Source organism: Rhinatrema bivittatum, chromosome 9 (assembly GCF_901001135.1).
Source record: "Rhinatrema bivittatum chromosome 9, aRhiBiv1.1, whole genome shotgun sequence".
Taxonomy (NCBI): domain Eukaryota; kingdom Metazoa; phylum Chordata; class Amphibia; order Gymnophiona; family Rhinatrematidae; genus Rhinatrema; species Rhinatrema bivittatum.
Window position 1 is genome coordinate 86,630,301 of NC_042623.1, and position 12,999 is coordinate 86,643,299.

Sequence of the window (12,999 nt, forward strand, 5' to 3'; positions counted from 1 at the left end):
CTAAAACAATATGGTTAGGATCCAGTCTTCATCTTTACACTCCACAGTGATTCTTCTGCTCAGCAAATCAGGGATTGCTTACAGTGCCAACTATTCGGCAAGCTCGTCTAGGGAAGATCCGCAATAGAGTGATCTTGGTCGCAGGTCCATTGTGGAATTCCATGCCAAGCAATCTCCAAACATAAAAGTTAAAAAAAACAAACAAAAAGCCCAAAAAACTCCTCAACTCGTGCAAGTGCCATTCTGTGCCTCCTTTTCTTCCCCACCCCCAGTATCCCCAACATGCCTTCAAACCTCTCCCCCAAACCCTTATCCCTGTCGCCCCTTAAAGACAATCCATACACATAGGATTGAAAGCGAATTGTGTTTTATTTGTCAAATAATTGAAGTGGAATACATGGCTGCAGCAAAGTTTCAACATCTCATGATATATTAAAACATCTTTTATGAGCTAACAACTTTAATCAAGAGGCTCCTTAACAGAAATATATATATTAACCATTCCCCAGAGGTGGCCATGCCTTTTTCGCCTGGACACTCCATTATGCAAACTTGTTTGAGACCGAATTGCTGGCTCTAAAGGAACTTGTCATTTGGATTAGCTGTGGAAGCCCACCCTGACTTGCCAGTTTATACTTCCTGTTGGTGCTGGGCTTCATCGCTGACCTTGAAGGGGTTCTTGGCTTGATATTATCTGTGTCAACCGTTATCAGTATATGCGCCATGGTCACACTGAAGCATATGCCTCACATGAGGTGAGGGCAAACCTGTTTCATCCGTCAAAGCCTGACAGTGCCCAAACAATCCAGAAACCTGGCTCATATCGTAGTGCGATAGCAATCAATGGCAGGAAAGCTTTCATAGTTTCGTCCCTGCCCCAACCAGTCAAATACATATATGGGTACATTTTCAAAAACAGCGCGCGCGCGCGTACGTTTGTTCGCACACCACGTGCGAACAAAAGTACGCTGGATTTTATAAGATACGCGCGTAGCCGCACGTATCTTATAACATCCGGGGTCGGCGCGCAAGGGGGTGCACATTTGTGCAACCTGCGTGCGCCGAGCCCGGCGCGCACTGCCTGTTCCCTCCGAGGCCGCTCCGAAATCGGAGCGGCCTCGGAGGGAACTTTCCTTCCACCTCCCCTCACCTTCCCCTCCCTTCCCCAACCTAACCCACCCCCCCCCCCGGCCTTATCTAAACCCTACCCCCCTACCGTTGTCGGCAGATTTACGCCTACCCGACAGGTGTAAATCTGCGCGCACCAGCAGGCTGCTGGCGCGCCATCTCCCAACCCGGGGGCTCGTCCGGAGGCTTCGGCCATGCCCCCAGGCCGGCGCCATGCCCCCGGACCCGCTCCAGACCGACCCCCGACACGCCCCCTCCCGCCCCTTTTATGAAGCCCCGGGACTAATGCGCGTCCTTGGGCTATGCGTGCGCCGGCGGCCTATGCAAAATAGGCGCGCCGGCACACAAGTGCCCTGCGCGCGTAAATCCGGCCGGATTTACGTGTGCAGGGCTTTTAAAATCCGGCCCATATTCATTAACCTGTGTCTCAGGCATAGCCACCCCTTGCCACTGCGTTCTGCAGTGACACCTTGCTTGTTGAAGCCACCCCACCAATACTGCTGTAGCCATGACAAGTGTACAGACTCTTTAAAGCATATTGTATGCTATTGAGAAAAATATTGAGGCCTACATCATAGATGAATTCTATCAAGCCTATACATTCCCAGACAATCTTCTATAATTAAATCATGTGACATAGGCACACATTGATGGATATCAAGAATTTCTGCATCTATTAATCTTTTTACGAGTTTATTTGACTGAACGGTGCAATCTTTTGCCTCACCAGACCCTTCAGGGGATGATGAAGGATCAGATAATGTGCATGCATGTGAATAGATCCAGAATAGCAATACAATTCTTTTGGATTTTTTGAATTAATGCCACGCTGTGGGTAGTGGTGAGATCATTTCCTTCTAAATGAATGTTTATTGCCAGGGTGAAGCCTGTGATCTTCTCTTTGACAAAATTAGAGGCATTAACTGGTCTCACATCCCCCTTTTTCCTATCCAAAGCAGATTTTGCCCATGTGTTGTTAAGCTGAGGTGTTACACAAGCGGTCTGCTTAACCACTTTGTGTGTGTCCAGTGGATGAAGGAATATCCACAAATCCAAATGTGATACAACATACATAGACTGCCTAGAGCAAATCAGAAACAATTGCCTTATGAATAGGATTACTAGACTCTTTTCTTACCCCTTATGCTGTTCTTGCTATGGTCCGATGTATAATCTGTAACGCTGGGAATGCCACCTGCTGATGGCCATATTCTTTTTTGGATGCAAATCTAATTGTGCTGCCTTAGATGCGGCTCCTATGCGGAATGAACGTGTGCCATATATCCCTTCATCCAGCCCCATATTCATTAAACAACTTTTTAGAATTCTTGTGAACTGAAAACGGAACAATCGAAGGCCATCCTTATGCACCAATAAGAAAGGGCTACCCCATGGTCTAAAAGCGATAAAATTGGACAGAAGCTGCACTTTGGAAGCACCTCAGCACCAGCTGCTGATCCTTCCCACTTCTATCAGTTTTTGATCTCACTCTGAAAGCACCAAAAAAAGCTAGTGCAATTATAAGAACATAAGAACTTGCCATGCTAGGTCAGACCAAGGGTCCATCAAGCCCAGCATCCTGTTTCCAACAGAGGCCAAACCAGGCCACAAGAACCTGGCAATTACCCAAACACTAAGAAGATCCCATGCTTCTGATGCAATTAATAGCAGTGGCTATTCCATAAGTAAATTTGATTAATAGCCGTTAATGAACTTCTCCAAGAACTTCTCCAAACCTTTTTTGAACCCAGCTACACTAACTGCACTAACCACATACTCTGGCAACAAATTCCAGAGCTTTATTGTGCGTTAAGTGAAAAAGAACTTTCTCTGATTAGTCTTAAATGTGCCACTTGCTAACTTCAAGGAATGCCCCCTAGTCCTTCTATTATTCGAAAGTGTACATAACCGATTAACATCTACTCGTTCAAGACCTCTCATGATCTTAAAGACCTTTATCATACCCCCCCTCATCCGTCTCTTCTCCAAGCTGAACAGCCCTAACCTCTTCAGCCTTTCCTCATAGGGGAGCTGTTCCATCCCCTTTATCATTTTGGTTGCCCTTCTCTGTGCCTTCTCCATCGCAACTATATCTTTTATGAGATGCGGTGACCAGAATTGTACACAGTATTCCAGGTGCAGTCTCACCATGGAGCAATATAGAGGCATTATGACATTTTCCGTTTTATTAACCATTCCTTTCCTAATAATTCCTAATATTCCGTTTGCTTTTTTGACTGCTGCAGCACACTGAGCCGACAATTTTAAAGTATTATCCACTATGATGCCTAGATCTTTTTCCTGGGTCGTAGCTCCTAATATGGAACCTAACATCATGTAACTACAGCGCTTGTCCACATTAAATGTAATCTGCCATTTGGATGCCCAATCTTCCAGTCTTGCAAGGTCCTCCTGTAATGCATCACAATCCGCTTGTGATTTAACTACTCTGAATAATTTTGTATCATCCGCAAATTTGATAACCTCACTCGTCGTATTCCTTTCCAGATCATTTATATATATATATATATATATATATATATATATATATATATATATATATATATACAAAAAACCTCCAACGTGCAACCGTCGGAGACCATAAGCACTATTTGTTATATTGAATAAATCAATTCAAATATGTGATATTTCTTAGAAATATAAATCTTTTATTGACTGCTTTAACAAATATACTAATAATTTAAGTGAAAAATTGAATTGCAAAACATTAAATATTTTAAATGTGCTAAAATCCACTTTTAGATCTAAAAGTGGATTTTAGCACATTTAAAATATTTAATGTTTTGCAATTCAATTTTTCACTTAAATTATTAGTATATTTGTTAAAGCAGTCAATAAAAGATTTATATTTCTAAGAAATATCACATATTTGAATTGATTTATTCAATATAACAAATAGTGCTTATGGTCTCCGACGGTTGCACGTTGGAGGTTTTTTGTATATAAGTCTTGGCACTAATAGAAGTAGAATTGCCAAAAAAAATTTTGCTATATATATATATATATATATATATATATATATATATATATATATTGAAAAGCACCGGTCCAAGTACAGATCCCTGAGGCACTCCACTGTTTACCCTTTTCCACTGAGAAAATTGACCATTTAATCCTCCTCTCTGTTTCCTGTCTTTTAACCAGTTTGTAATCCACGAAAGGACATCGCCTCCTATCCCATGACTTTTTAGTTTTCTTAGAAGCCACTAATGAGGGACTTTGTCAAACGCCTTCTGAAAATCCAGATACACTACATCTACCGGTTCACCTTTATCCACGTGTTTATGAACCCCTTCAAAAAAAATGAAGCAGATTTGTAAGCAAGACTTCCCTTGGGTAAATCCATGTTAACTGTGTTCCATTAAACCATGTCTTTTTATATGCTCTATGATTTTGATCTTGAGAATAATTTCCACTATTTTTCCCGGCACTGAAGTCAGGCTCACTGGTGTATAGTTACCCGGATCGCCTCTGGAGCCTTTTTAAATATTGGGGTTACATTGGCCACCCTCCAGTCTTCAGGTACAATGGATGATTTTAATGATAGATTACAAATTTTAACTAATAGATCAGAATTTTCATTTTTGAGTTCCTTCAGTACCCTAGGATGCATACCATCCGGTCCAGGTGATTTGTTAATCTTTAGTTTGTCAATCTGGCCTACTACGTCTTCCAGGTTCACAGTGATTTCGTTCAGTTCGTCTGACTCATCACCCCTGAAAACCATCTCTGGAACTGGTATCTCCCTAACATCCTCATTAGTAAACACGGAAGCCAAGAATTAATTTAGTCTTTTTGCAATGGCCTTATCTTGTCTAAGAGCCCCTTTAACCCCTCTGTCATCTAATGGTCCAACTGATTCCCTCACAGGTTTCTTGCTTCGTATATATTTTAAAAAGTTTTTATTATGAGTTTTTGCCTGTATGGCCAACTTCAATTCAAATTCTCTCTTCGCCTGTCTTATCAATGTTTTACACTTAACTTGAAAATTCTTATGTTTTATCCTATTTTCTTCAGATGGATCCTTCTTCCAGTTTTTGAAGGATGTTTTTTTGGCTAAAATAGCCTCTTTTACCTCACCTTTTAACCATGATGGTAATCATTTTGCCTTCCTTCCACCTTTCTTATTGTGTGGAATACATATGGTCTGCGCCTCTAGAATTGTATTTTTAAACACTGTCCATGCCTGTTGAACACTTTTAACCTTTGCAGCTGCACCTTTCAGTTTTTTTCTATTTTCCTCATTTTATCAAAGTTTCCCTTTTGAAAGTTTAGTGTTAGAGCTGCACATTTACTTATTGTCCCCCTTCCAGTTATTAATTTAAATTTGATCATGTTATGATCACTGTTGCCAAGTGGCCCCACCACGTTACCTCTCTCACCAAATCCTGTGTTCCACTAAGAATTAAATCTAAAATAGCTCCCTCTCTTGTTGGTTCCTGAACCAATTGCTCCATGAAGCAGTCATTTATTACATCCAGGAACTTTGTCTCTAGCAAGTCCTGATGTTACATTGACCCAGTCAATATTGGGGTAATTGAAATCTCCCATTATTATTGCACTGCCAAATTGGTTAGCTTCCCTGATTTCTCTAAGCATTTCATCATCTGTCTGACCATTTTGTCCAGGTGGACGGTAGTATACTCCTATCATTATACTCTTACCCAACACACATGGGATTTCTACCCATATAGATTCTACTGAGCATTTAGTCTTTTGTATGATCTTTATCCTGTTGGACTCTATACCCTCCCGGACATAAAGTGCCATATCCCCACCAAGTTGATCCTCTCTATCATTGCGATATAATTTATACCCTGATATAGCACTGTCCCACTGGTTATCCTCCTTCCACCAAGTCTCTGTGATGCCAATTGTGTCAATCTCATCATTTGCTGCTATACACTCTAACTCTCCCATCTTACTTCTTAGACTTCTGGCATTGGCATACAGACATTTCAAAGTATGTTTTTTGTTTGTATTAACAACCTGCTTTTCAGTTGCTAGGGATAATTCGGAAATCATTAGCTTCGGTGATTTTTTACATATAGGCACATGAGCTAAGTTTGCTTTTAATGGAACTTCTCTGTTGGGATGCCCTAACTCTCCTGTTTCATTAGTATCGTTCAAGGATACATTTCTCTGAACCATGCACTGCTGAGTGACCCCTTGTTCTAGTATAAAAGCTGCTCTATCTCCTTTTTGAAAGTTAGTGCCAGCAGCTTGGTTCCACTCTGGTTAAGGTGGAGCCCATCCTTTCGGAAAAATCTCCCCTTTCCCCAAAAGTTTCCCCAGTTCCTTATAAAGCTGAATCCCTCTTCCCTGCACCATCGTCTCATCCACGCATTGAAACTCTGGAGCTCTGCCTGCCTCTGGGGACCTGCACATGGAACAGCAAGCATTTCAGAGAATGCCACCCTAGAGGTTCTGGATTTCAGCTTCCTACCTAAAATCCTAAATTTGGCTTCCAAAACCTCTCTCCCACATTTTCCTATGTCGTTGGTGCCCACATGTACCACGACAGCCAGCTCCTCCCCAGCACTGTCTATAATCCTATCTAGGTGACATGTGAGGTCTGCCACCTTCGCACCAGGCAGGCAAGTTACCAGGCGGTCCTCACGTCCACCAGCCACCCTGCTATCTACATTTATAATAATCGAATCACCAACTATGATGGCTGGCCTAACCCTTCCCTCCTGAGCAGTAGCCCTGCGAGACTTGTCCTCAGTGCAGGAGGACAATACATCACCTGGAGAGCAGGTCCTTGCTTCAGGATCACTTCCTGCTACTCCAGGGTGATGTTCTCCTACTGGGAGACCTTTCTGATCCAAGGCGGCACTGGGGCTGCCAGATTGGATTTGGGACTTGGCTTCTATGTTCCTGAAGGTCTCATCAATGTACCTCTCTGTCTGCCTCAGCTCCTCCAAGTCTGCTACTCTAGCCTCCAGAGATCGGACTCGTTCCCTGAGAGCCCGGAGCTCTGTGCAATTGCAAACTGTGGCAACTGCAGTCAAAAGATTGGCAAGACGCTTGTAGGTGATAGGGTGGAACGTGTCTTGTGAGACACTGCTTTCGTTCCCCCAGCTGAACATCATTTTCCTCACTATAAAAGTGCTGGTGGGATTGGGGCCTCCCATTGCCCTGGCGAAAAAATGAATTCCTGCAAGTTTAGTCGCTACTATTGCTCTAGACTGCCCCCCCCCCCCCCCCCCCCCCCCCGTTTTACATGCAAATATGAATCTGATGTGCAGTTTTGTCTTGATTGGCATCAAACAACTAACTCTTTCCCTGTCTGCAAACTCCTGTAATTTGGTCATGGCCCGAGTGTAAGTCTTACTGGTTCTCAGGGATAGGGAGTTTAATAGCAGCCGCCATGCTTCGCGAGCTAAATCTCCATTCTTCTACCGGAGCTGGTGTTCCTTTGGCATTGGCCAGAGGTGCCAGGGACCTAAATAAGGCTTACTTAAATAAGACAGGGCATCAGCTATGGCATTCTTTTTCTCCGGGCACATGTAGAAGCACAAAACACAACATTATGTAGCAAATTTTGCAATACTAGCTCCCTTGGCAAAGATGTAATATGCTCTGATTTGGCAAGCATCCTGTTACTTGCTTCTACAACTGCCATATTATCTAATCTGAACACCACCAATCTATTGCTCAGCTGTTGGCCCCAAATACTTAAAACCACCATGATTGGGAATAGCTCTAGAAAGGTAATGTTCCTCACAATGCCCTCCTGGTGCCATGCCTCTGACCAGCGGCACGGCCCCCTCACCTCTCTCCAGTGACTCCAGTCCCTCGTCTCTAGCAGCGATAGGCCACCGGCTTCGTTCTTGTGCCACCCCTTGTGCCTCTGGCTCAGCTACAGACCCTGGTGTCTTCAGTCCAGCTACCGCTTCTGCTACTCCACGTTGGGCCTTTCCGCGTGGCCCGCGGAGAGACGCTGCTACTCGGCGCTGCGCCCCTCCCTAGGCGCACACGCTCACACCATTGAAGCTTAAGTAGGGCCCGCAGCTGGAACTGAGCCGCAGCCCCAGATGATGACATCAGCGGAGCACTGGTATATAAGCCTAGGCTCTCCTCCCTAGCTTTGCCTTTGCAAAAGGTCTCCTCGCTGGTTGAGTACTCGTTGCCTCCTGAGAGATTCGTCTCGTTCCTGTGTTCCTGGTCTTCGCTGACTCGTGTTCCTGGTTTCCTTGTTCTTGTGTTCCTGTTCTCCTACCTACATTCGGATTGCCTTCCTGGAGCCTCAGCCTCTGCTTTGCCTGACCACGCCATTGACTCTCTCCAAGCCCAGACCTCTGCTTTGCCTGACCATGCTGTTGCCTGTCTCCAGACCCAGACCCCTGCATTGCCTGACTACTCTGTTGCCTCTCTTCAGATCCAAACTTGTGCATTGTCTGACTACTCCATTGCCTCTCTCCAGACCCAGATCTCCGCATTGCCTGATTACTCCGTTGCCTCTCTCCAGACCCAGACCTCTGCATTGCCTGACTACTCTGTTGCCTCTCTCCAGACCCAGACCTCTGCATTACCTGACTACTCCGTTGCCTCTCTCCAGACCCAGACCTCTGCATTGCCTGGCTACTCCGTTGCCCTCTCCAGACCCAGACCTCTGCATTGCCTGACTATGTTTGACTACCTCCATGATCAGACCTCAGCCTTGCTTGCCACTACATCTAGATTGCCGCCAGCCCTGACTCAAGCTTGCTCTACGACGCCTCTTCAGCCTACGTCCTGGACTTGGCCTATTCAGGTTTCAGCTTGCTCTTGCTTGGGCGCCCCCTGTCTGACTTTGTTCATTTGGCGCCCGGGTCTCCGGGACGCTACCTCGTCCAGTACAAGACTGTATTCTACCTCTGCTGCTGTCACTGGGCTGACCTTGATCCCTCCATCGACGATGACATATGGAGGCCCACCTAAGTCCAGCCGGCCCCGGCACCCAAAGGCTCAACCCGCGGGGAACGAGGGCTGGTATTGGTGAAGCACCAGCTGGCCTCTGTACATCAGCCCACTTCGCCTGCTGATGGTGGGGACCCGTAGGACCCTTCCTACAGGTTGCACCAACCTCACCTCGGCCAAGGGTCCACCTCCGGTGCAACACCCTGGAAGCAAATTCCAAAACCTCCCCTTCCCGAAGCATCTGTAAACAATTCCAGCTCACTGTTGTAAGTGGGAGGAGCAGGCCACAGAGCTACTCCATTGAACACTTGCATAAAAGTCTTCCAGACTGCAGGTCATTTTTATGGCCCGAGAAACCCATATGAAGTGGTGTTGTCTGACCACCCCCACTGTAGTGCGGGCTTAAATGCCTAATGAAACTTTACCTATCGAAATAGCCCTGCATGCAAAGCTAAGGAGTCCTGTCAATGACTGAAACTGGTGCAGCGTTGCTTTTTTGAGCTGCAGCATCTCATGCAAAGCCTCCCTCAATCTCTGGACTGTGTCTTGTGGTAACCTAAATAACTGGGCCTGCACATCTAGTTCAATACCAAGAAAAACCAGTGATGGGGCTTGACCCACAGTTTTTTCCTTGGCCAGCGGTATGCCAAAATGTTTTGCCATGTTCTGGAGAATGGTACGTTTTTACATTCAACGGCATTCCTTCCCACAAATAAAAAATAGTCTAGGTAATATACAATATCATGACTCCCAGATATCTGCTCAAATACTCAGTGCACAAAGGAACTGAATTTCTCAAAATATGTGCAGGATACTGAACAGCCCATGGACATGCACTTATCAAAATAGTACTTTCCATGGAAGACAAATCCCAGAAGGTGGAAGGCGTTCGGATGCACAGGTAAAAGACAAAAATCTTATTCAATGCAGGTCTTAGCCAATCTGGACTTATCAACAAACTTCTGATAATCTCTACTGCCTGGGTTAGGGATGCATACTGTACAGAAGACAATTGAGGGTCAATGTGATCATTAACTAAATCACCAGTGGGTATGAAAGATAATAAAATTGTCCCTGTTCTTTCTTCACTCAATACCCAAAGGCTGAGACAAACAGCCATATCAAATTCATCGAATTCACCAAGCCATGCACCACAGACAACCTCAAAGAAATACTACCGGATTCACTGAAAACTCTAAATAAGAATGACGCAAACGCTGCAGTAAACTCATGGATCGCAATCAACTCACAAGTAGCAAAGTGTTACGATTCCTCCTGTAGCTGTGCCACAGGAGGCATCTCACCTTTCTCTGGAGGCCGCTCCGAAGCCAGGGCCTCGTCTGAGCAATTGTCCGGATCCTGCTCCACGGCCTGGGAGGCCTTCGGTGTTGTTCGAGGCCTGCTCCTCTGCAGCCTGGATGCTCTGAAGTGGGTCATACCCTTCTCCTAAGGGGCGGGCCCCCGCGGCTCCTCTCCACTCTTATAGAGCCAGCGAGGGACGGTCCATCTGGACTCCTCCCAGGGAGTTGCCTGCTCCTGGGGTATAAAAGCTTTGCTCCAGCACTCATGCCTTGCCTTGCATTGGAGTTACACGATTCTGGATGTCTCCACTTCCAGTGCTCCGTCAGGCCTTCGTTGTTTGTTTCAGCTTGGTGTCCGGTGTCTTGCACGTCCTGATGTTTCCTGATGTTCCTTGATGTTTGTTCCTGATCCTGATGTTTTAATCTTGCTTCAGACTGCCAGTGTGCAGTAACCTACTTCAGACCCTGAGCTAAGAAACATCAAATGTCTACTTAGACAAACCAAAAAGAAGTGGAGAAAAGACCCAAGCCCACACATCAAAGATAAATACAGAACCATTCTATACATATATAGAACTGATACAGAAAAAGCCAAACTTGAATATTATGCCAAGAAAGATCCATGAATATCAATTCAATCCGAAAGCACTTTTTGCATATGTCTCAGACCTGACAAAACCATTCCACAGTGCCCCCGCTCACAATAACCCCATGAGAACCTGTGACGATCTTGCCCACTATTTTAAGGACAAAATTGACAAAATAATCACATCAAACCCACACACAATCAAGAACATCTCTAAGCCACCTATCTTAACCACTACCACATGGACAGTTTGAAACAGTTGCATCAACTGAAATTGTGACAATCATCCAAAACCTGAATCCTGCAACGTACCCCCTCGACCCCATCCCCATAAAACTTCTAAAACAAATCCCCAAACACCATTGCCAAACCTTTCGCAGACATAATCAATCTATCTCTCGAACGAGGTATCTTTCCGGACACTCTCAAATATGCCATCATCAAGCCCACCTTCAAAAATCCTCAGCTTGACAAAGCTGACCCGTCAAACTACAGACCCATCTCAAACCTTCCGTTCATAGCCAAGATTCTAGAAAAAATCGTCAACCGGCAACTTTCTTAACACCTGGAAAAGCAGAACATTCTTTCTCCAGCCCAGCATGGATTTAGAAAGCATTTCAGTACAGAAACTCTTCTTCTCACTCTCACTGACTCCATCCTCAAGGGACTTGACAGTGGACACTCTTACCTACTGATCCTACTAGACATCTCGGCGGCATTTGACACCATCAACCATGAAATCCTATTAAGCAGACTAAATGAAATCGGCCTAGGCAACTCTACACATAATTGGTTTAAATCCTACCTATCTGACCGATCCTATACGGTCACTCTTAATGCATCAGAATCCAAACCCATCCCCCTTCCTCATGGTATCCCACAAGGTTCCTCCCTCTCATCCACCCTCTTCAACATCTACATCCTGCCCCTCTACACACTCCTAACTGAACTAGGCTTAGCCTATTACGTCTACGCAGATGATGTTCAAATCCTGCTCCCGCTGAAAGAAACCCTTGAAACCACCTTAAAGCTCTGGAATACCCACCTACAAAAGATAACCCAACTACTCTCACAAATGTCTCTCTCCCTCAATCACAAAAAAACTGAAATGTTATACATAAAAAACAAATCCATCATTGCTATCAGCCAAAATCTCGCAGCATCCAAGATTGAGAAGCAAATAGTTTTCACTACCAAAGATCTAGGCATCTTCCTAGATGATGAACTAAACTTCAAAAATCATATCAATTCTATAATAAAAGACGAATTCTTCAAACTGCAAATTCTAAAAAGAATCAAACCTCTCCTATACACCCATGACTTCCGAACTGTCCTCCAAGCACTTTTATTTTCCAAACTCGATTACTGTAATGCCCTCCTTCTTGGCCTGCCAGTAGCCAGACCATTGCAGTTGCTGCAAAACGCTGCAGCAAGACTACTCACTAACAGCAAAAGATTGGACCACATCTCACCTATCCTCAAAAACCTACGCTGGCTACCCATTCCTTTCTGAATACAATATAAAGTCCTCACCCTCATCCACAAAGCACTCTATAACGACAATTTCAGCTGGCTAAATGCTTTCCTCTATTTTTACAACCCTCAAAGGAACCTACGCTCCACCAACACCAGACTTATCCCAATCCCCTCACCCAAAGTAACACACCTCACTACAATAAGAGAACACGCCCTATCCGTAGCTGGTCCCTCACACTAGAAGAACATATCTAAGATTGGATCCTAATGGCTCTTCCGTAAGGCCTTCTCTACACCATCATAAGCCCCCCCTCCCCCCACTAAGAAGTACTTACTTTTTTTTTTGTATCAATATCTCTACCATTTAATTATGTTTTACGAGATGACTTCTGGAATTGATATGTATTTTTAAAAGAGCATCTGAAACTCAGCCTGCTAAATTGCAGAGTAGTCAACATTATTTACTTTGTCCTGTTTTCTTTATTTGCTTTTAATATTTTATTGTATGTGATGGAACCCAGAACCGAAAATAAGAGAAAAAAGATTATTTCTGGTTCCTTTATGCTGTTTGAGCGATTGCCA

The 12,999-nt window shown here is 44.6% G+C and overlaps 1 protein-coding gene across 1 annotated transcript in view; it reads left to right on the forward strand.

Moving 5' to 3' along the window:
- LOC115099561 (ankyrin repeat domain-containing protein 26-like) overlaps nt 1-12,999 on the forward strand; it is a 462,251-nt gene that overhangs the window by 284,846 nt on the left and 164,406 nt on the right.